The sequence below is a fragment of the Neovison vison genome, chromosome 1, assembly GCF_020171115.1.
Source record: "Neovison vison isolate M4711 chromosome 1, ASM_NN_V1, whole genome shotgun sequence".
Lineage (NCBI taxonomy): Eukaryota > Metazoa > Chordata > Mammalia > Carnivora > Mustelidae > Neogale > Neogale vison.
In genome coordinates this window covers 148,259,450-148,281,405 of record NC_058091.1, presented here as the reverse complement: position 1 = coordinate 148,281,405, position 21,956 = coordinate 148,259,450, and the positions used below count along the sequence as shown (strand labels likewise).

The following is a 21,956-nucleotide window of genomic DNA, read 5'->3' as shown; positions in this document are numbered from 1 at the left end:
TGTTCATACAGCATTTCTTTTACTGAGACTTTGTCCCAAACTTTGCTCGTTTCGTGCTGTCCTCTGGCTTGTTGAGTCCGCACCGTCGGCGTTCAGCCACCATGCTCCTGACACCCCTGCGATGTCATGAACATTGCTGGAGTGGATTCCTTTAGACCTGGAGTCGGCAGACGATGACCCCAGGCCACATCTGGCCAGTTGCCCGTTTTTATAAAGTTTTCTGGGAACACAGCCACACTTACTTTCTCATATTATCTGTGGCTGCTTTCCTGATGCAGCAGCAGATGTGAGTCATGTCGACAGAGCCTAAAATATTTGCCATCCGGCCCCCTCAAGAAAAAGTGTTCCAACCTCCGTATTAAACAAAAACTGCGTTTGCAAACCTGGGAACAGGAGTCCCAGATTTGTGGGTTTGTGAATGGGACACGTAGGACATGTCCTGAAGACCCTTAGAGATTTGTTGTTCTTCTGAGAGACCACCTTAGCTCACCTGGCCGTGCCAACAAAAGATTTTTCAATCACACCTTTGGCTGCTGGCGGGGCTCTGGACTTACTATTTGCCTGAAAGGCATCTCTTAATTTCGGTGTTGCTTTTCATCTGCAGCGGCGGGGAATAAGAAACAGCTTTCTCTTTCAAGCCCTGTCAGCTTGGGCTCATTGGTATTTAACTGTTCTTCCCTTAGCTTAAAGCTCTCATCTCACATTTTACCATAAACGGCGAGAAAGGCTGAGCCGGCTGTCATCACTCTGGCTGGAAATCTCTTTAGCGACACGAGCCGGCGCGGAGGTGTCCGTTCCACGACAGTGCGGGCGACGGTGTGGATGAATTCTCTGCTGCTCCATTAAGAAAACTTTTTCTTCCAAGTTCAAGTAACATTTTCCCTGGGAGCCCTGTGTCCCACCTGGTTAGGATGGGTCCAAACCTAAGGTTCTGCATTTGTTCAGAACCCCCAACCCCCGCAATGTGCCTTAAATCACAAGGAGGGGGGACCGGAGCCTAAAAACTGCCACTAGGCACCAAGCTAAAACCTGTCAGGCCCATCGCTTCGCTTTCCTTTCTGTCAGGGGCCAAGGTCCTGTGGTGACAGCGAGGGTCAGAAAATGGTTATTCACGGATGTGTGTCTGCCATCCCGGCTGTGTCCGGGGCAGGGCAACTCCGACCCCGGCCAGTGATTCACAGGTGGAGGGAGGCGTCGTCTGCATGCAGAGCTCTCCTGCAACAACGCTAGGATTTTCGGTTCCGTCTGTGTTGCTCCAAGGTTGCAAACTATCACCACAGCATAAATGTGCATGCATGTACACTGCCCAATAATGAAAATCAAAGTTCCCTCCAATTTCACAAGGCCGCACCCAGTGCTGTGGCTGATGTCCTTCCATGTGCCCTGTCACGGGCGGGATTTGAGGGGTGGAGAGGGTGGAGAAAGATCCAGAAGCAGGAGCAGAATGGCTCTGTGCTTCACGGAGACATCTTTCGCTTGTGTAAGTTCTCTAGGACGACATCCCTCAATGTCAAACCCCTCCAGTAGGCTATGGGCGTTCTTTCCTTCCCAGTCCTACGATAACAGGTTTTACTCAGCTTTTTACTCTTGCCAATCAAATGGTGGTAGAGTATCATCTCTTTTTATCTATTATTTCTGTGGTGATAAATGATTTTGGAGATTTTTGCACAATATTTGTTAGTCTTCCTAGATCTCTCTCCCCTAAATTGCTTGACCTATCCTTGGCCCATGTCCTTGCGATCTCGCTGCTTGTCATGGCTTCTTGCTATTATATCTTCTCTCTCTCCATCTCACCCCACCTATTTGGGGACAATTTAAATATATTCTCCCATGATCACATTTATCTATTTATGTTTCTATTATGTCCTTTTTTTTACATATTTTTCATTTTAATGGAAGCAAGTGCTAGAATATATTTCTTTGTTGTTTGTGCTCTTGAAATTTTTAAAGGTTCTCCTCAAATAAATAAATAATAATAAATAAAAGTTCTTCTCTGCTCACAGCACATGATGATATTCTCCCACATATACTTCAAGTAGCTTTATTTTTTACTTTCACACCTAAGAATTAGACTGAATCACTGATTCTGCTGTGTAGCCCCTGTGCAGAACAGCAGGACTGGGATATTTTGGAAAGCTTTGTGTGTGTCCATACCTGATGGAGTCTTTCTCTGATCTGTCTTGTGTGGAAGCCTGCAGTGACAAACAGCCCTGTCCCCAGCCCAGTTCTCACCCCAGCACTGAGGGCTCTGGGTTTCCATCAGGGCTTGGGAGGTACAGGACTCTTCTAGGTGATGTCTCCTTTCTAGGAGTTGAACGTTGATCTGGCCAGAGACAGAACCCAGAGCGGGACCACCGAGGACATAGGCAGGTCATTCCTTGCCCGGGAATTTATGAGGCAAAGAGAAAGATCTGGATGGGGACCCAGTCGGTCTGAACATTCAACATGAAGGATGGGCTTCCACATCAACTGACATTCTGGGAAGAGCTATCTTCAGACCCTCTGCTTGTCTTGTACCCCTGACATAACCCCCTCATACCGGGTTGCCTTCCCTCAGTGACTGGAGAGCCCCTGTCACACACGAGGTGTTCTGTATTATTATATAAATTTATTATATTGCAGCCTGTGCGCCAGAATATAATTTCAGCGACCCCATATGTCCCATCTGGGAGCTGCTTTCATGTCCTTAAATTCCCCAGAACTACTTTTTGCGCCCTTGACTGAGGGTAGTCAACAGACAGATGACGTTAGTTAGATGAGGGTGCAGAAAGGAATTTGGATTCTTGGGGTCTCTCTATATCAGAGTTGGGGGGCACGGGGGTCTTACTGTCTTTGCAGCCCGCATTGAGCTTACTGTGCTCCTTTGTGGACATACTGGGTGTCGCTGGAAGTGTCTTGTCATTAAAATAAAAGTCACGAAATCCAGCAGCCTCAGTGTCCACTAGGGATTTCCAAATGTCTCCCCAGGGCAAGCCCGTGTTCACTTTCTGTCCCCTGGGGCCCAGCCCTACAGCCTCCAGCGCTCGGGGGCGTCTGCAGGGGGGTGGACCAGAGCAGGAGCCCTGGTTTCTTCCGGCAAAATCCGGGCCGCGTCTGCAGGGGACAGAGGGAGCAGGTGCACCTTCTTCACTCTCTGCCCCTCCCCCACGCGTTTTTCTTCTCCTATCAAAAGACACAAAAAGCATCAATTTCTCCACAACACAGGCGGTGATCTAGCGAGCGGAGTTCAGGGGAAAGCGTGCTGTCTTCTCTATCACAACTTCTCGTCCTAAGTATTTCCTTCGGCCGCAGCGCGGAGACACTGGTTCCAATAAAAAAATAATTGCCGAGGACAGGAGCCCAGCCACCGGGATGGCCGAGTGGTTAAGGCGTTGGACTTAAGATCCAATGGGCGTGTGCCCGCGTGGGTTCGAACCCCACTCCCGGTAGGGCAGGTTTCCGTCTCTGCAGCCCTTTCAGGGAAGTGCCGACCTCCAGCATGGCCTGGGGTCGGATCCCGCGTCTGCTTTTCTGTCCCCGCGCGAACACGTTAGAAATGTTATCTTGCCCTGCCTCCAAGCAGTAAGGAGGACTAGCAGGTAGTACCTGCGCCGACTGTTTTCTGCCCCGGCCCCATAGAACTGCCAACCTAAGGAGAACTCTCCCGCGTCCGCAGCCCTCTGATAAGATTGGACTCCGGGCCCCGCAGTTGCAAGGGGGTGGAAGCCTGGGGGCTTTGCCCTTGAGGCCACAGGGAAGAAGCCCTCTTCTCTGCGGCCCCTGCGAAGCGAGAACCACCTGCCGCGGGATTCTTTCTGCTTCCAAAGGTCGTCAGAGCTCTGCGGGCGCTGCCCTTCCAGCTCGCCCCAGAGAGCAGAGCTGAACAGGAGGGCTTTGAAATCTGTAATCCGCCCCTCAGTGGACTTGATTTTGCCTTTCTCGGGTTAGTGTTGTTGAGCATTTTTTTAAGTTCATGAGCCACCTGCATTTCCTTTTCTGTGTGCTCGTTTTTCTATCGGTTGTTACGTCTTTCTCTTAAGGATTTATAGGGGCTCTTTAAATATGAATCAATTAAGCCAATGTGTTCTGGTATGTGCCCAATGATCCAGTTTGTTATTTGCCCTAGAACTTTGCAGTGATTTGGGTCTGTGGCCCAAGTGAGGGGCATTCTGGTTCAATGTCTGACTTAGATGTGCCTTTCCCCCACTAGGAGGTCAAAAAGAGTGACAGAGGAATGCCGGGCTTTCTTCTAGAATGTACAGGATTTCTTTTTTGTATTTAGGTCTTTGATTTATCCACATTTTCCCTGTGTTTTAATATGTGAGATACAGATCCAACTCCACCTTATTTCCAGAGAAATGCCGGTGATCCCAACACATTTTTTTTTTCATTTAAATTCAATTTAATTAACATATACTGTATTTGTCTCAGAGATAGAGTTCAGTGATTCATCAATTGTATATAACACCCAGTGCTCCTTATTGTTACATCATGTGTCCTCCTTAATGCCCATCACTCAGTTATCACATCCCCCCACCCTCTTCCCCTCCAGCAACCATTTTTTTTCCCTAGACTTCAGCATTTCTTATGGTTTGCCTCCCTCTTGATTCTTATTTTATTTTTCCCTCCCTTCCCTTATGTTCATCTATTTTGTTTCTTAAATTCCACATATGAGTGAAATCATATGGTATTTGTCTTTCTCTGACTAACTTATTCACTTAGCATTATATCCTCTAGTTGCATTTTGCAAATGGCAAGATTTTATTCTTTGTGATGGCTGAGTAGTATTCCATAGCCTATATGGACCACAGCTTCTCTATCCATTCATCTGTCAACGGACATCTGGGATCTGTCCATAGTTTGGCTGTTGTGGAAATTGTTACTATAAACACTGGGGTACATGTGCCCCTTTGTATCCTTTGGATAAATACCTAGTTGTGCAATTGCTGGGTGATAGGATAGTTTTTAACTTTTTGAGCAATCTCCCTATGTTTTCCAGAGCAGCTGCACCAGCTTGCATTCCCACCAGCAGCATAAAAGGGTTTCCCTTTCTCCACATCCTTGCCAGCATCTATTTCCTGAGTTGTTAATTTTGGCCATTCTGACTGTGTGTGATGTGGTAATCTCATTGTGGTTTTGATTTTTATGTCCCTGTTGAGGACTGATACTGAGCGTTTTTTTTTTTTTTTTTTTCATGTCTGTTAGTTACTTGGATATCTCCTTTGGAGAAATGTTTGTTCATGTCTTCTGCCCATTTCTTAACTGGACAGTTTGTTTTTTGGATGTTGGGTTTAGTAAGTTCTTTACAGATTTTGGATAGTAGCCCTTTATCTAATATGTCATTTGTAAATATCTTCTCTCATTCCATAGGTTACCTTTCAGTTTTGTCAATGGTTTCCTTTGTTGTGCAGAAGCCTTTTATCTTGATGATGTCCCAGTAGTTCATTTTTGCCTTTGTTTCCCTTGCCTTTGGAAACATGTCTAGCAAGTTGTTACAGCCAAGGTCAAAGGGGTTGCTGTCTGTGTTCTCCTCTAGGATTTTGATGGGTTCCTGTTTCACATTTAGGTCTTCCATCCATCTGGAGTCTATTTCTGTGTATGGTGTTAGAAAGTGGTCCAGTTTCATTCTTTTGCATGCCAACACTGTATAATCGAATGTCCATATTCTCCCCCATTGAAAAGCCAGACTACTAAATTCTGTTCTCTCTAAAATGTATGGGGCAAGATGGTTTGAAAGACTATGAAGTTTGGAACTTGACAACCAATGTTCTAATCCTGACTTTCCCATTGACTCTCTGAGCCTTGATATCTTTCTTTGTTAAATGGAGGTAATAATCCTTATGTCATGAACAGCAGTTACATGCCTGGTGAATTAAGAAGTCTCTTGGTCACTATATAGGTTAGTCCCCTAGGCCCTTGGAAGACACTCCCATATTTCTTTTATAGCAGTCCTTAACAGAAACTCCAAAATCAGATTAAAAATTAGATAGAATTTGTCCTGATAGTTAAATTGCATCCATATTTTGAGATCAAAGACGGGGATTCCACATTTGAAAGTTCTCTGATCCTGGGGGCAGCTCAGTGGGTCGTTTTCCTGAGCTGTCTTGAATTTCAGTCTGAGCCTTGAGCTTCATGTTTGCTCCTGGCCTTCCTGGACTTCCTGCACAGAAGGAAGGGAGTTCCTCCCAAGGAGTTCATCTGTGTCTTCACAGTCAGAAATAAGTTAGTTTGAGAGAGATTCAATCTCCACAGAGGTAAGACTCATTCTTACCAAAGGTGGGTTTTGTCATCTTTTTTCTTTCTTGTGGATTAAGGAGAGAGAGAGGATAAGTGGAAGTGGAGGGCTTATTTTTTTTCTGAAGTGAGACTCCAGGTGGCAAAGATTTTACCCAATTGACACTTGCTAATGAGAAAATACAGCAGTCTCCTAGGGGTCAGTAAGTGACCTTATTCAGACTGTCATGCCAATGGCACCCATGTCCATGTTCCATCCCTATGGAAGTTTCCTTATGTCACTTTTCCTCACCAGAGAGCCAGCTGATCTAAAACTATGATCCCACACCTATCCCTGCTACTGGGAAGATCTGAACCTGTTGTATGAGGCACTTGATTTTATTAAACTCCTCCAATCGTCAGTGATACTGGCAATTTCCACTCAACTCCAACCTCTGTTGTTGTAGGCTGAGGTAGGCAGAATTCTCTGACAGCCCCCAAGGTGCCTTCCCATGGTGTATAAGCCCTGTAAAATCCTTTACAGCTAGTAATTTTTCATCTAATATATAATTAACAATAGCTACCAATTTATCCCTTAAACTTTTTTTTTAAACATGCATCTTGATATTGGGAATGCAACACTGAGGGGAAAAAAAAAAACTAAGTTTCTCCCTTCCCACCAGGCTTTCTGGATAGAGGGAGAGACCGACAGGTAGCTTTTGTTTTCAATAGGAAATTGATGTGTTTTATGTGTTTTGACAACAACCATCTATAATACTTGTATAATTAAAAAGAGGAGAAAAGTAAATTCAGAAATAGTGAAAAAAACCAATCCTTTGGATTTTTTTAAATTAGTTTCCGAGGCAGAGGTCAGTGATTCATCAGTCTCCTATAATATCCAGTGCTCATCACAGAATCATATCACGTGCCCTCCTTAATGCCCACCACCCAGTTACCCCATCCCCCACTGTCATCCCCTCCAGCAACCCTCAGTTTGTTTCCTATGATTAAGAGTCTCTTATGGTTTGTCTCCCTGATTCCATCTTATTTTCTTTTCCCCTCCCTTCCTCCATGACCCTGCTGTATTTCTTAAATTCCACGTATGAGTGAGATTATATGATAACTGTCTTTCTCTGAGTGACTTATTTCACTTAGTATAACACCCTCCAGTTCCATCCACACCATTGCAAATGGCAAGATTTCAATCCTCTGGCTCTTTACACTGAAGATGTACGCAGAACAACAGAGAAAAGATGAAATAGTTAAAATAAAACTTTATTACACATGCACACAAGGACACACATGCACACACACACACACGCACACAGACATGCACATGCACCGACACACACACACATGCACATGCAGAGACAGACACACACGCACAGGAAACACACACACACTGTGTGTAGCACGGCACCTGGTAAGTAGTAAGTACTCAGTAAATATTCGTCCTTTGCCCCTTAAAAGGAAACCATTCTTTTCCTTTATAAGCTGACCTTAGTGAAAATACTTCTGATTAATTTCTGTAGCTTTAAAAATAGTCTAGAATTCATTTCTCACTTCTCTAAAAACTGTATCATCTCATCAACACCTTTATCAGTCAAACACCTGTGAGGGATACACTCCGTGCAAAGGCAACATGTCCCCCAAGACCGCCTCCAGCTTGGCAGTGTCCCTTTGCTCTCTAGGCCCCCTCTCTGTCCCCTCCCACAGCAGTAGTTTGCTAGAGGTAGGTCCCCACAGACGCTGCCCTTCTGGTGACACAAGACGACCAGCTACCACAGTGAGGAAGGCCCGCCCCCAAACACAAACACTCTGCCCACCAGCCACAGTCGTGAAAATAACGCTGTGGGAATAAACGACCCGTCACACTTCCAGAGGGAAAAGAGTTTTTATTAAAACCTAAACTTCACAGATGGGGAAAGGACTTTGTTTAGGACAAGGAGACACCCCCGTGAGGCAGGCCCCCAGCAGCACAGAGAAGCGGAGATAACGGCGAACAGGCACCTGCGAAGGCCGCCGCGAAGGCCGCCTCTCCGCTAGTCCCGCACACACAATGCTACCCCTTCCCTTCCTCTGCCCCGAAACAGACCTGTGGCCCGAGGCTCCAGAAAGAGAAATGAACAGAACAAGGGGAAGAAGTCAGGGCCTTCCCAAATCAGTGACACCGTCTTTGGGGTGAATGGCTGAGAAATCCCCAGTTAGGGCGCGGAGTCTGCCGCACCACACTCACGCCTTCTGCGTGATTCCAGGCCCAGCTCTGTGTCTTCCGATGAGACGACATCCATGTGGCAAGGTCGAGATTTTAAAACGCCAACAGCTTCCAAACGCTGGGAACTGCGAAGACAGAGGGCTCCTAATAAAATAACTACACTCATGATTGTAGGACAATCTCTCATTTTAAAGAGTGTAATGGGCCCGAGACTACAGCGTGAGTCACCCACACACGTTGTTGTTATCACATACCGCATAACACACTGTCCGAGCTCACTTCCAGGACGTGCGACTTGGGCAGCGACACGGGGCCTGCACTCGGAGGAGCTCACGCTTGCTTTAAAGCTCTGCTGTCAGCATCCTGAAATTGCTAATAATTTTCGACCAGGAGACTCCACACCTTCATTGCGCACCGGGCCACCCAAATTATGTAACCAGTCCTACATGTGGTCTTCTGTTTCCTGTTGTCAAGAAAGGAAAACAATTCTTTCCCACATTCTGCATTCGACCCCTTGTTCAAGTTGGTGTAGAGAGATTGCTTCTCAATACCAATTTGAGGATTTATATTACAAAGCTGAACTGCAGGAAGAAATCATGAAGGAACAAAGTTTCTAATACAGGTCACTGGACAATAGGAAGAAGTCGCGGGCAAACATCGTAAGGGCCACCAATGCCCAGAAACCACAGAGGAACTGGAGAAAGTTAGATAATCGGCTGCAGATGTAACTTCCACATGTTTGACTCTAAGACAAAAAAAAAAAAAGGAGATCAAAGAAATGAGCTTTACCCACTGCCTGGGAGGTTAACTCACCTTCCTCACCAGAATCCAATGATCACTGACCAGACACTAGAAAGGACAGAGCTGGACACGTTCATGAAGTAAGGAAGCTTACTTTGACTTTTGGTGGACTGGGTCCCTGAGACACTTCCAAAATCTGCATGTATGCATTAATGAGAGGAAGACAAAATGACCTGTGGACCCAAGAAAGGGGAGATGCAGGTCTCCTGATTAGCCTCCGCCAGTCCTCCAAGGTTTCACGGCGGGTCGTGATCGATGAACCAGAATCGTGCCATTGCTATTGCCCCTCACTTTCCTTCTGCCTCCTTTGAGATGATGTGCTTCTCCTAGACTTTCCTCTTCCTCTGTACTTCCCTGCACAGTGATTAAAGAGCAGATCAAGCGAAAATCCCACCCTAACCCAAAGCCAAGACCTTCCGAGTTCATTCCCGCCTCTCCTTGCCTGTGACGATGAAGACGCCAGCACAGGAAACATACTGCTTCTGGGTCTCCGGGAGTAACTGCGGGAAGGTCAGCAACACAAAGTTGAAGCAGACTGAGAGAAGAAGGGCGCTGACCGCGAAAACTCTACCCAGGAGGAAGTAGGCTCGAATCAGGGAAGGACAAGAGAGTCTGAGAAGTTCATCCTTTTTAAGGGTCCACTCCCCGGTTTTCCCGGTGCCCAGGTGTCCAGGGAGCAGGAAGGAATGGCCGGGGCGGCAGGTACCCAAGGCTGCAGCTTATCCCGGGACTCACTGGGCTTGTGTTTGGGCTCCCAACACGTCTGACTCCTATGGTCTTTGAAGGGTGCACTGACGAGGACGCAGGCCTCTCCGGGCAGTTCTCTTTCCACCCAGGAGGAGACGAGGGAAGAGCACACCAGGATGGTGGCCAGGACATGACAGGTGAGGATCATGTCTCTGTTCAGGTTTTTCCTCTTAAAGCACTGATGGAAAGGGAAGACGTGGGGAAGTGTGTCCCCAGACCCTCCAAATTTCCTCCTCATCCTTCAAAGACAATTCTTAATGATCCCTCATTCCTGAAACTTTCTTAAATCTCCCATTCTAGCCCCAATATCCCCTCTGCAATTCAATTCCTTATTTAACAAGTACTGTAGGCCCACGGTGTGTTAAGCCTGAGGTTCTGGAACATGTCTCTCCCGGGCTCCAGTCACTATTGCCATCATTCCAGACTCCAGACTGACAGTCACTTCATCTGGTTTCCCTCTGCTTGGAAGCCCCCCAACATCTCCCTGAGCACACCTAATGTAAACCTCTGAGTGACATCCAAGCCCTTCCTTAATCTCACTTTGACCTATCTTTCCAGCTTTATTTCTGTCTACTCCCTCCAAAATTCAACCTCTCTGCCAAAAACATGCGCCATATTGTTTCTCAAATCCTATACAGGCAAGTGTTCCTTGAATGGGTGCCATCTAAACCTTCTGTCCCATTGCCCACTAAGTACCATCCAAATATCTCTCGTTCATTCAGTAAGTAAGTCTCAAACCCCCTACTGTGGTGCCTGTACTGTTCCAGGTGCCTAATACTGGTTTGCAAACAAACATGGCTACCATATGGAGATATCCCTAGAGTGCTACAACCCTCTGCCTTTGCTCAATCCCATCTACTGGGTCCTCTTGCTTCCCTCTTCTCATCTGCCAGTATAAATCTCTCTTTCAAGGCCCAAGCTTGGGTTGGAAGCTTACCCAAGTGCACTGCCCAAACCTTATTTACCTTGTGTGGATACGTATGGCAATGACTGACTTCCCTACTTCATAGTCAATCATGTATCGCTTCAAGCAAGAAGGCGAGCATGGTGGAGTGACAGAGGAGAGCACTAGATGTCAGAAAGGAGATGGAGGCCAGATTGTGTAAGATCCGTCAGGTAACATTAAGGAATCTGGTGTTTATTCTGAGAAACCACTGAAGCAAAGGAACAGGAGGTCGGACTCACAATTCTATGCATTCGCTCAGTTGCTGTGTTATGATTAGACTATGGGGCCCGAGGTAAAGCAAGGAACTCAGGAGTTACTGGAATAGTGAGGCCATATGAGATGATGGTGGTTTGGAGCAGTTTGTGGTTGAGGAGGGCACTGGAAGTCTCAAACTGGGCTTACTCTGCAGGTAGAGCCACTGGACTTAGTGATGAGATGAGACGTGTGGTAGGAGAGAAACAGGAGTCAGGAATGGCCTGAGGACTTGGTCTGTTTCCCCACTGCCTAGGACACCACGCTATTTGTTGAACAAAGAACACATCACAGAATGATGGCCCCAGTGCTCCGAAAACGATAAATCATTCCAACACTGGAATGGTCAAGAGCTCGAGCTCCTTTGCCACAGAACTAGTTAAGCTTCCAGGATGGTCTCCGCACTCTCAGGGAGCAGTTACTGAAACTATGGTGCTAGTGGGTGTGACAGCCACCACGAGCGCTGGGGCCGTACTCCAAGAGTGGGTGGATGGTTCCTTGAGAACAAGTACCAGTGCTGTTTCTAGAGCAAGACATGGTGTAGGAAGCCGAGGACCTCCTTATTCCCACAAACACACCAATTTAGCATCAATTCGTGGACTCCCTTTTTGAGAAATCAAAAACTGAAAGGCTTCTGCAGCCTAAATGAACACAAAATTTGACTCACCGTTAACTGGTAGATCTGGGACACAGTCTTGCCAGGTTTGCCGGGATATTCATCACCATCAACACACCTCAGAGATGACTGGATTAGTGGGATACACCACATGAACTGAACGAAGGGTAAAAATCACATGATCATCTTAATAGATGCAGAAAAACCATCTGACAAGTTTCAACCACCTTTTATGATAAAACAAACAAACAAACTCTCGACAAACTGTGTTTACAAGGATGTACCTAAACATAATTTAAGATCGAATATGAGCCCAGAGCTAACATCGTTCTCAAAGGTGAAGAAATGAGGGCTTTCCCTTTAGTATCAGGAACAAGGCAGTGTCCCCGAACAGCGCCCGCGCAGAAGGAAGGGCCAGACGGACTCGGGGATCTGGCGGAGCGCTCTCTGCACATCAACACCGCTCAAGAACTTTCATCCCTAATGACTTCAGGGTAGCGGCAGGCTGCTGAGGTCGATGGACTGCTATCATCTGACCACAGGCTCGCCCTGCGACAATACACGTCTCACACTTACGATGCGCAGAATCATCAGTGGACTCGGCACAGTCACAGCGCTTCTGCCTTCCAGAGGGTGGTTCTGCAGAAGACGCTGCTACCTGAGCAGTTGCTGTTACCCTCCAGCACCCGCCGCGCCCGCACCTGAACCCCTCGGTGCTCCCCGCGCCCCCCAACCACACGCACCAACAGGGACGTCCTGCCGTCCGCAAGGCCAGGCTGCTCCGGGTGGACCTCACCTGATGGGGAGCGCCAGGCCAGCTCCTTCTGCAGCCGGACCCGAGGGTGCCTCTGCACAGCCATCCCCTCCGTTCCCTCCTGAAGGCCGAGGAGAAGCGACTACTGCTTCCCCCGCAGCCGGGCGCCTCCTGAGCCAGCCTTAGTGCCGCGGGGGCAGCTCTCGTCGCAGACCTACGTTTCTGGCCGCGTCCCCCCATGTCCCGCCTTCGTCAGGTGGCAGGCTCCGAAGCCTGGCCCTTCTCGGGCCGCCTCAAAGCCCATGGCGGTCCTGCGGCGCTTCCGGCTTTGGTGAGCCGGTTTCGCACTCCGCGAGAGCCCACAGCCGCAGAGAGCCGGCAAGCACAGGGACCGCTCGGGTCCCGCACCCGACGCTCGGCTTCCCACCGCGGGCGTCATTTCCGGTCCGCTCTAGGAACTTGGAGGTTTCTGTGCCTCTGTGGTTCGCGACGTCGATACTTCCCCAGAGGCAGGACGAAGTCGTTTGAAAATAAGCTTTAACTTTCACAGTGTACCAGGGACAAAGTGCAATCACAAATACTCAAGATATACCTAGAAAAAAGTGCAAATGCAAAACAATGCGTAAATCTTTTGTGTGAAAAAGAAGAAAAAATAATATAAATATTTATGTATCCACGCCTAAGGAAAACCAGTAAGGCTAAATGAGAAATTATGGACAGAGCTTACCTGGGACGTGATGGTGAGAAGTGGGCTGATGAAGAATAAGGGTGAAAGGGAAACATCTCCATTTATCTTTTTAAAGTTTCTTTTTGAAACACATCAATGTAGTTGCTTATGCAAAAAATAAAATTGTGTTTCGAGTTACTTAACCCTTTTATTTCAGATAAAGTGTGAGAGCGTATAAAACAAAGATCTTGGCCGTTCTTACTATTAAAGCAAGATTTTTTTTCTCGTTTTTTAGTCTTTTTTTTTTTTTTTAATTCTTCTAGACTGAACTGGGAAATGCGGAATGCCCCAGGAGTGATATAAAGGGTGATTCCACAACTGGTTTTCAGAGGTAACTCTCAAATAATACAATTTCCCCCTCCCAAAAACAATATCTTCCCGGGAAAACCAAGCAAGACAAGCTCTGTATGTTGTACCTCGTCTTTGGGTCCGAGCGGGCCCTGCTAGGAGCCCAGGCTGGTCCCTGACTCTGTCCGTCTGGGGATCAGGACTCCCAGCAAACGGCTTCAGAGATTGGTTCCTCCGCAAAGCCCGAAGTCGGCCTTTGCTCCCGGTATAGAGCAAAAAGCACCCGCAGCTTGGCCCGTACGGGGCTCGAACCCGCGACCTTGGCGTTATTAGCACCACGCTCTAACCAACTGAGCTAACCGGCCAGGATGCGCGTTGCTTTTACGAAAGGCCACAGGAACAACATTCCTATCCCGAGGTTTCTCTTGGGAAAGAGAATCGTTCTGATTCCCCGCGTTCTTCCTCTCTGGAGGGACAAATGGGGGAGAAGGGAGGGGAAAAGTCCCATATTCGGGCTCATCGGATCATGCTTCTTCCAGGAAAACCCGAGAAGATTCAGGCCAACCCCCGGCAGCGGGCCCCGGGTGCCTCCCCGCTTCTGGGGCCTGTTCTCCGCAGGTCAGCTCCGCCCGGACCCTGGGGACCCGGGACCCTGCAAGCCCGGCCGCCCACCCCGAGTCCGCCCAGGAGCGTCGCCGACGTGCAGCTGCAGTGTGGCGCACCGGACGCGCGGTGGCGCCCGAGTGCGGGGCTGGCGTCGGCGCGGGCACCAGAGCCGCTGTGTTCCCCGGGAGCTTCTGACCCCGCCAGGACCCGGAGCGGAGAGCCAGGACCCCGCAAAGCCGGGCGGGGTCTGTGGGAGGCAGGAGGTGTCCAGCGTCAGGGCCGTTACCTGGCCCGGGAGAAACGCCGGGACGGACCGGGTCGCGAGGCTGAGGAGCACCGCGGGAAAGCTCCGAGGAGGGGCGCCCTCTCCGGCCGGCGCCGGACCCACCTGCCTCCAGGGGCGCGTCCGCGGGGGCCGCGGGGGCCGCGGGGGCCGCGGGGGCCGCCGAGTCCTCTGGTCCCTGCTCTCCTGCGGCGTCTGCCTCTCCTCCGCCCACCACGGCTCCTTCCGAGCTGGGCACTGGCATTTTCAGAAACCGATCGGTCTGCGTGCGGACTAGAGGTCCTCGCGCTCCGTTTGTAAGTACGTATGCGCGCGTCTGTGTGGTCTGATTTCCCTAGAAATTTCCCTAGAAATGAGAATCATGTTCTTTGACCAGCTACATGTCCCGTTTAGTTTCTAACCTCCCGTTTCAGGTACTTGCTGTCACTGTCGTTAATCATTCCTCTGGTCCTTGAGCACGTTTTATCTATATACATCGTTTGAACCAACTGGTAGGTATCTTCCTGTTGTCGTTGTTGTTCTGCGGCGACAAGTCTGTAAGTTTGTAGGGTAGAATATTGATACTACGGTCACTTTCATTTTACCAGGGTACTTGCTGTGGTAAATGATTTCTGAGTCCGGGCCACGTTCAGACTTACTCTGACCACTAGAGATCGGAGTAGGCATCAGTTACTTGCCTTTGGTCGTGGTCGGTTCCATGGGAAACAGACACAGAGATGGAGGTTGTGTGCAGTTTTACTGGGAATGCTCTTAGAATCAGCAAATAGGAGAGGGTAAGGGAAGTGGGATTGGAAACAAGCAGGAGACGAGCGTGGTGTAGTTTAACAGAGGCCACCAGCGGATCTCTCAGGGATATTTGAGCCTGGAACGGCCCTTCAGAAATGTCCATAGGAGGAGGGGAGGACTTTTTACTCTTCCATCAACCGTCTTGGATTTGAGCACCCCCAATGGTGGGTGTAAATTTGAGCAAGGTGCCTCTTCTGTTGAGGACAGTTCCCAGAGACCAACTCAGTGGTGAGCCACCAGCTGTCAACATTTCTGAAGTTGAGAAAAGAGTACCACTATCCTTGAGCACAACCTCACAGGTGCAAACATAACCTCACAGTCCTTTTGACAACCATGGGTCAGATACGTGCTGGTCTTTGACCAGTAACATGTCCTTTTCCACACCCATAGAGGAGAGCCCAGGTGGGGTTAAAGCAAAATAGTGGTTAGTAGAAAGTCAATTCATTTTTCCTTTTGAATTCAACCAAGGCCTGTCTTTGCTGCCAGAGTTTAGAGTCTAGTGAGACTAGTGGTGTCCGCACTGGAACAGTGATCCAAGAAGAGACAGTCATCTCGGGCCAATCCCTATGTTCATCCTTCCAAAGAACATTCTTCTTTGGTTTTGACTGAGACAATGTCTATTCTTTTTTGTTTCTGAAACATCTGGTAGACGAGCTACAAATTTTGTTATAGTTAAGGTGTGTGAAATCATACTTAAATAAGATGTAAGTGAAGAAGATACCACACCTGGCTCTGTGGCTTAGCTGGTTAAAGCGCCTGTCTAGTAAACAGGAGATCCTGGGTTCAAATCCCAGCAGGGCCTGTTTCCTTGCTTTGTTCCTGGTTTTTATGATTTATCCTCCTATGTTTTCAGTAGGTGAGTAGGAACCAACTTGAATTTACACAAGATGACTCTTATAACACTCAGGGTTTGAGAAGAATTTCCAATACATTTACAAAGACCTATTAAAGGACTCAGAATATTTGTGCTAGTCATGATATTTGCAGGAGGTGAGTAGCCTAGGTGAGGTTTCCCTCTTTGGTCCTACCATTTGAGATCAAGTGACAGAGACTCAACCACTTTAAAAACATGCCTTTTCAGATATTTTTTGTATTACTAAGAAATTACTGACTACTAAGAAAGGATTACTTTCTTGTGGATTGCTGAGCATCTGGAAATGCAACTACCTCCCCTATTAAATGTTCCCTGGCTTGGGATCCTCAGGCAGACAGCTCTCCTCTTTTGTGCTATTAAAGTAGACATGCTACTGTTTTAGGTCAGCAATGTGGTTCTTTCTTCTTCATGTCTAGCTATTCATCGGTAATGTTGGGCACTGGATAGTTTGGTGAATTCACTTGAATGAAATGTCTATTAAAAGATGAAAGATAAAGCATGGTCATGATGAGAAATGGCAGAGAAGGAGAAATGGTTGGGAAGTATGTCCACTCGGTGTCTAACCAGGAAATTTTAGGTGTGAAACAAATGTGGTGATGACAATACTGGGGATACCTACTTCCAGAAATCATTACTCTTCAGACTCAGCTGAGATCTTCTGAATTCATCTGTCCCTGTCACCTGTTGTCACACTTTCTTCTCTGTGTTGCGATTGTTTAATGCTGAGTCTATGTCTACAATTCCACATACACAGCACATCAAACTTAGGAATGTCAAGCACACTTAGATGGTTAAGTTTTAAGTTCTTGAGTCTTGTACCCACACCATGATTGCAGCTGGAAGAATCTCAAGCATTTGGTGCTTTCCAGTGCTGATGTCCACATCTTGACTCATTGCAGAATTTCTGGAGTTGATCTCTTCTCCCTCAGAATTTCTTTATCAACTCTAAACCTCTTAGCTGCCTGCCTGGAGTGGATCTCCCCAAATATCCACATCCAACACCGATCTCTCCCTAGCTTCAAATTCATATTTCCATCTCCACTTGGATTTCATATAGGTACTACTGGCACAGGGCACCATAAATTCAACTAACATTAAACCCATTGGAAACCTGTGGTTAACCTTGATTCCTCCCACCATCAAATCATCACAAAGTCCTGCTGACTTTGCCTTCAACATGTGTAAGATGTCTTTCCCTTCTTTTCCTTCTGTTGGTCCCTATTTGGGTCTTCAATATCTCTTCTTGAACATAAGCTATAATAGCCTCCTCTTGTTCCCCCTGTCTTCAAGATTGGTCATCAAAGCCATTCTCGACACATGTATTCTACAGTCGTTACAAGTAGTATCTGATAAGTGCTGACTAGATCAAGTTGATCAGTTAATAGCTATGGTTCAAATCCTCTATATCTTAGTTATTTCCCCTTTTCTTTCAGCTTCTCATCAGCTACTCAAAGGAGTCCTTAAAATCACCAATCATAATTTTGGTTGTTCTATTTCTTGTTTTCATTGTCTCAGTTTTGCTTCATTTAAGAATAAATCTTCTTGGCGAATTGATCATTTTATTGTTATTGGATGTATCTCTTTATCTTTGATCTTACTTTTTACCTTGGAGTCTACTCTGTCTGATATTGATATATATCCGATATTGATATAATGGTTTGTGTTTTCAAGGTATATCTTCCCTCACCACTGTACTTTTAACCTGTCATCTTTATTCGTCTTATGTGTCTCTTGTAACCAGGGTACAGTTGGCTCCTGTTTTTCTTTGTTTTATTTCACTATTTACCATGCCATTCACTGCCTTTTAATTATGTGTTTATCTCATTACATTAAATGCAATTATTTATATTTGGATTTAAGCCCATCATCAAGTTAATTGTTTTTCATTTGTCCTACTTGTTTTTTATTTTGGGGTTTTTTTTCCTGCCTTTCTTTGATTGAGTGATTGAGTGATTGATTATTCCATTTAACCTTTGACCTAAAATGTAGGTCATTCCCCTCCAGCTCCTTTTAAGGTTTTTTAAATTTTGATTTTCAAGTATTTCAGTATAATTTGGGTAGCTACAATTTTCTTTATGGTTATCCTGGGTGTCCTTTGCTGAGTTTATTGAATCAATAAGTTGATGTGACATTTTCTCATTGAGATGTGTCCTTAAGATCACTGCATTTTAATTATGTAGATTACACTTTAATTTTTTTTAAAGAAGGCTTCACTGATGACATCTGTACTCCAAGAATTAATGGTTAGGCTTCAAATTCTCTCCTCATATTCAGATTAAAATACACCTTTCCCTCTTTGGAAGGCACATCCTGTATTTTCTCTGATTTGGCCCACATATTCCCATTTAATCTCATTTATTTCCTTCCCCTGCTTCAAATTCTTGGATATCCTCCTGCCACCATCATGCCGACCCCATTCAGCTCCCAATGACAAAATCCCCTTTCTAATCTCTCTGCATCGTACTTCAACATAGTCTTCTTCTATGATGTCTCAGATCTGGTGTCGTTTTCTCTAGAAAACCATCAGGGGCACTGGGTAGTTTCCAGTTTTTTGGTTGTTCTAAACAGGCTTCTCTGAACATTATAGTAGATATATTTGGTGAAAACTTTGCTACTAGTATATGATTGTATTAACATGGTAAAGGGAAATCCCTCCAGGAAAAAGGCCTGGGCTATGAAGAAATATTTACTTTTACCAGAGCACTTTCCGGTGGGGTTTCCGTAGTGTAGTGGTTATCACGTTCGCCTAACACGCGAAAGGTCCCCGGTTCGAAACCGGGCGGAAACATGTGATTTCTTTGCTTCTGAACGTATTTCCTTTTAGATAATGAACTTGTATTTTCTTTTGAGGGTTTCAGACTTAAAACAAATGCAAATATTTGCGACCCCAAAATATGCCACTTTAGCATAAGGATGATTTTGAGCTGAGAGCAATTAAGAAAAAACAAACAGGAAGGGCTCTCTGTCTTCCTCCTGTCTGCCTAAAAGAGGGGCATAAATGTCCCTTTGTGAAGGTGTTCCCCTCTCATCTCCCATATGAGAGGAGGAGAACTACTCTGATCACCAAAGATGGAAAGTCAGCACCAATATGAGTCTGCAGAAACAAATCCCACTTGAATTACCCCTGCTTCCACTAGTTTCCTCTTATAGCTACCGTCCCACAAATATTTCCCCTAAAAGTCCAAACTCCCATTTTCGTTGTCTACCCACTTCCCTACAATATTGTTAAATGGTATAAAAGCTTTCAAGTGTAACTGCTTCTTTGGGTTCTCACTTCTTTCCTGGGAAGCCTTCATGCATGTAAAATTAAAATAAAAAATAGCCACATCAACAAAATGTGTACTTTTTCTCCTTTCAATCTGTCCTTTGTCTGTTGAACTCATAGGCCCCTGCCACAAACCTAACAGAATAGAGGACAAATTCTTCTTCTTTACATATGGAAATTGTGACAATCAGGGCTTTGGGAATTTGAAGAAAATACACACATACCCAAAAAGATGTTAAGGAAGAAGCATGTAATGTGAAGCCATGGGTACTTGAGCTTGAACCATAATTCACATGGTTCCATACAAAATAAATAAGGTGCCTAGTGTGTTAAAGGACCGTGAGTGATATGCAGAAAAATAAACAAAGAACGGAGAGGAACACTGGAACGAGGGAAGTGTAGAGCTTAGACGTAATGTTCAGGCTGTGTTTCCTGATAAGCTGAAACTTGAGAAAGCACCTGAAGTGAGTTAAGCGGCTGAGTCATACCTACAGCTAAGCAAGAACAGCCGAGCAGGGGTGCAGTGGGAGAAATGAGATCTCGGGCAGCCCTGCAGCCGAAGGGGGAACTTTGGCATTCACTCTGATGAAAGCAGAAGATGTTTTTACGTTTAGAGCAAAGCTGTGCTCAGAGTGTTTTGTGTTCACAAAGATCTCTCTGGTTGAGGTTTTTGTAAAGCTGGAAAGGGTGGAAGAAAGGAAACCTATTAAGGGATTTTTGCAATATTCCATGTCAGAAATGCAGGTGTCGTGGGCCCAGGTGCTGGCAGTGGAGTGGTGAGAAGTTTTTCAAATCGAGACGCATTTTGAGGGCAGGAAAAGAGAAGCCCCTCATATACGTGGAATGAAAGAATAATTGAGGTCAAGAGTGTTGCCAAGATTTTTACCCAACTATTGGAAAAGTTGAAATTGCCTTTAAGTGAAATAGGGAAGCTTGGGCCTGGAGAAGGTTTTGCGGGGACACTCAGGAACCAGTCATCCTCTGTCTCCTAACATACTACATGGTAAATGACATATACCTGTCTTCTGTCTAATGAGTGAAGCGCCAGGAAGAGGGGCTGTGATGGCCGAGTGGTTAAGGCGTTGGACTCGAAATCCAATGGGGTTTCCCCGCGCAGGTTCAAATCCTGCTCACAGCGGTATACCTTTTGGTGTGGGGCCCACAGCTTGAAACTTCTGCAAAATTAAATGGCTCCGCACAGCACCGCAGAGAAATCCCTTCAGCGGCCGTCCCAATTTATAACTCAAATCCTTTAGGAGGGCGGCGCCAGCCGGTTAGGAGTTCCACCATCTTCTTCGGCGTCTGGGCGCATGGGAACCGCCAGAGCTCGGGCTCCCTCCCCACTGTCCACTTCAGACCGGAGCGCTCAAAAACACTGAGTGCGTGGAGGTGAAGTTGTCAAATCTGGCAAATGTCTGATCACAGCAGCAAAGAGAACACAGGAGACTTGAAATTTGGGGGATTAGGTGCCCTTTCTGATTATAGAGAGCCAGCAACTTCCTTAAAGGCATTTTCAGGCAGCAATCTTTAGTGTTCGTACTGACATCAAAGGCTGGTGGGAGCCACAAAAAATTTAGGATAATACTGCATTATATTTTCCACTCTTTGCAGCACTTTTTACAAATGAGGAAACTGAAGCACAGAGAAGCTAAATTTTGACTTCTGACTTTGCCTTTTCAAGCCCATATGCAACCTCGTCTCCTCAGTGGACTATACCTCTCTTTTATAAGCACTTTTGCATTTTCAGCTATTTCATCAACTTTGAAGAGCTAAAAATAATTTAAGCCAATTTTGCATTTGTTGGTAAGTGGGTTCCTGGTTTCCAAGTTTCTTTGTCAAATGCGATTCTTGAAATGTATACTTCTGTGGAATTCTTGCATCCTTATTGCATTTTGTGTTTTTTGCAATTTGTGGGCAGAGAATATTATGGCTGGGGGAGGGCCGTAACGGAGAGCTCAGAACTAGGCAAGAATATAAACTGGGCAAGGAGTGAAGAGAGAACGTGGAAACTGAGTCGGTGGACACATGTTCAAGTAAAACAACAAAACAAAAGCAAAACAGCTACGAAGCAACGAACAAGGTTCCAGTGAACACAGGCAGAAAATGAGTGAAGATTGACCTGTTTTCAATGAAAACATTTTATGTAAACGTGGATTATGCAAACAAGTCACAAAATAAATTATGCTTTCCCAGAATTGGTACAGATTTTGTACCTAATTGCTGTCTAAATTAAAAAATCAACCACTTCTTCATCTGATAGGAATTGTGCATAGGAACGGAAAATACAAGTATGGGAAGTGCTGTGACAGGTGAGGGCCAGTGGTGTGATGGGTAATGTGTCTGACTACGGATTGGAAGGTTCCAGGTTCAACTTCTGGCTGGCTGGCTGAGCTTACTTTTTCTTCACACTTCCTAGGTACTTTAAAACAAAACAAAAAAACATTGAAGCGATCCTTAAAGTTTTTCGAATACACTTTCTAGGAACTGATCCTTCACTTTCACAGACGCTCTCCCACACCCGCTGTCAGCTGAGTCTGAAGGAGAAGTCACAAGCATCAAAGGAGTGATCCTCTAAGATTTTATTCTTCATCCCTTCTTGAACTT

At 46.2% G+C, this 21,956-nt stretch overlaps 2 long non-coding RNA genes and 5 other non-coding genes across 10 annotated transcripts in view; 5 read left to right on the top strand and 2 right to left on the bottom strand.

The window, feature by feature from the left end:
* The first annotated feature begins 3,345 nt into the window (after positions 1 to 3,345).
* Positions 3,346 to 3,428, top strand: TRNAL-UAA. Its single transcript has one exon. It is a non-coding gene; the product is annotated as a tRNA-Leu (tRNA).
* Positions 3,429 to 8,071: 4,643 nt separating this feature from the next.
* On the bottom strand, positions 8,072 to 12,907 carry LOC122914340. 3 transcript variants are annotated; one of them, XR_006385783.1, is made up of 4 exons: positions 12,566 to 12,907; positions 9,382 to 11,925; positions 8,662 to 8,870; positions 8,072 to 8,532 (listed from the first exon to the last, which is right to left on the bottom strand). It is a non-coding gene; the product is annotated as an uncharacterized LOC122914340 (long non-coding RNA). The 3 variants fall into 3 exon arrangements; XR_006385784.1 differs by having other exon boundaries at positions 8,662 to 10,133; positions 11,821 to 11,925; XR_006385782.1 differs by having other exon boundaries at positions 8,662 to 11,925.
* A 922-nt stretch (positions 12,908 to 13,829) lies between these two features.
* Positions 13,830 to 13,903, bottom strand: TRNAI-AAU. The gene has a single exon. It is a non-coding gene; the product is annotated as a tRNA-Ile (tRNA).
* Positions 13,904 to 14,659: 756 nt separating this feature from the next.
* Positions 14,660 to 21,956, top strand: part of LOC122914380 — a 61,031-nt gene continuing 53,734 nt past the window's right edge. For both annotated transcript variants that reach the window (XR_006385790.1, XR_006385791.1), the window contains exon 1: positions 14,660 to 14,723. This is a non-coding gene — a long non-coding RNA (uncharacterized LOC122914380). The remainder of the gene's footprint in view (positions 14,724 to 21,956) is intronic.
* On the top strand, positions 15,942 to 16,015 carry TRNAT-AGU. Its single transcript has one exon. It is a non-coding gene; the product is annotated as a tRNA-Thr (tRNA).
* Positions 18,803 to 18,875, top strand: TRNAV-AAC. Its single transcript has one exon. It is a non-coding gene; the product is annotated as a tRNA-Val (tRNA).
* TRNAS-CGA lies at positions 20,409 to 20,490 on the top strand. Its single transcript has one exon. It is a non-coding gene; the product is annotated as a tRNA-Ser (tRNA).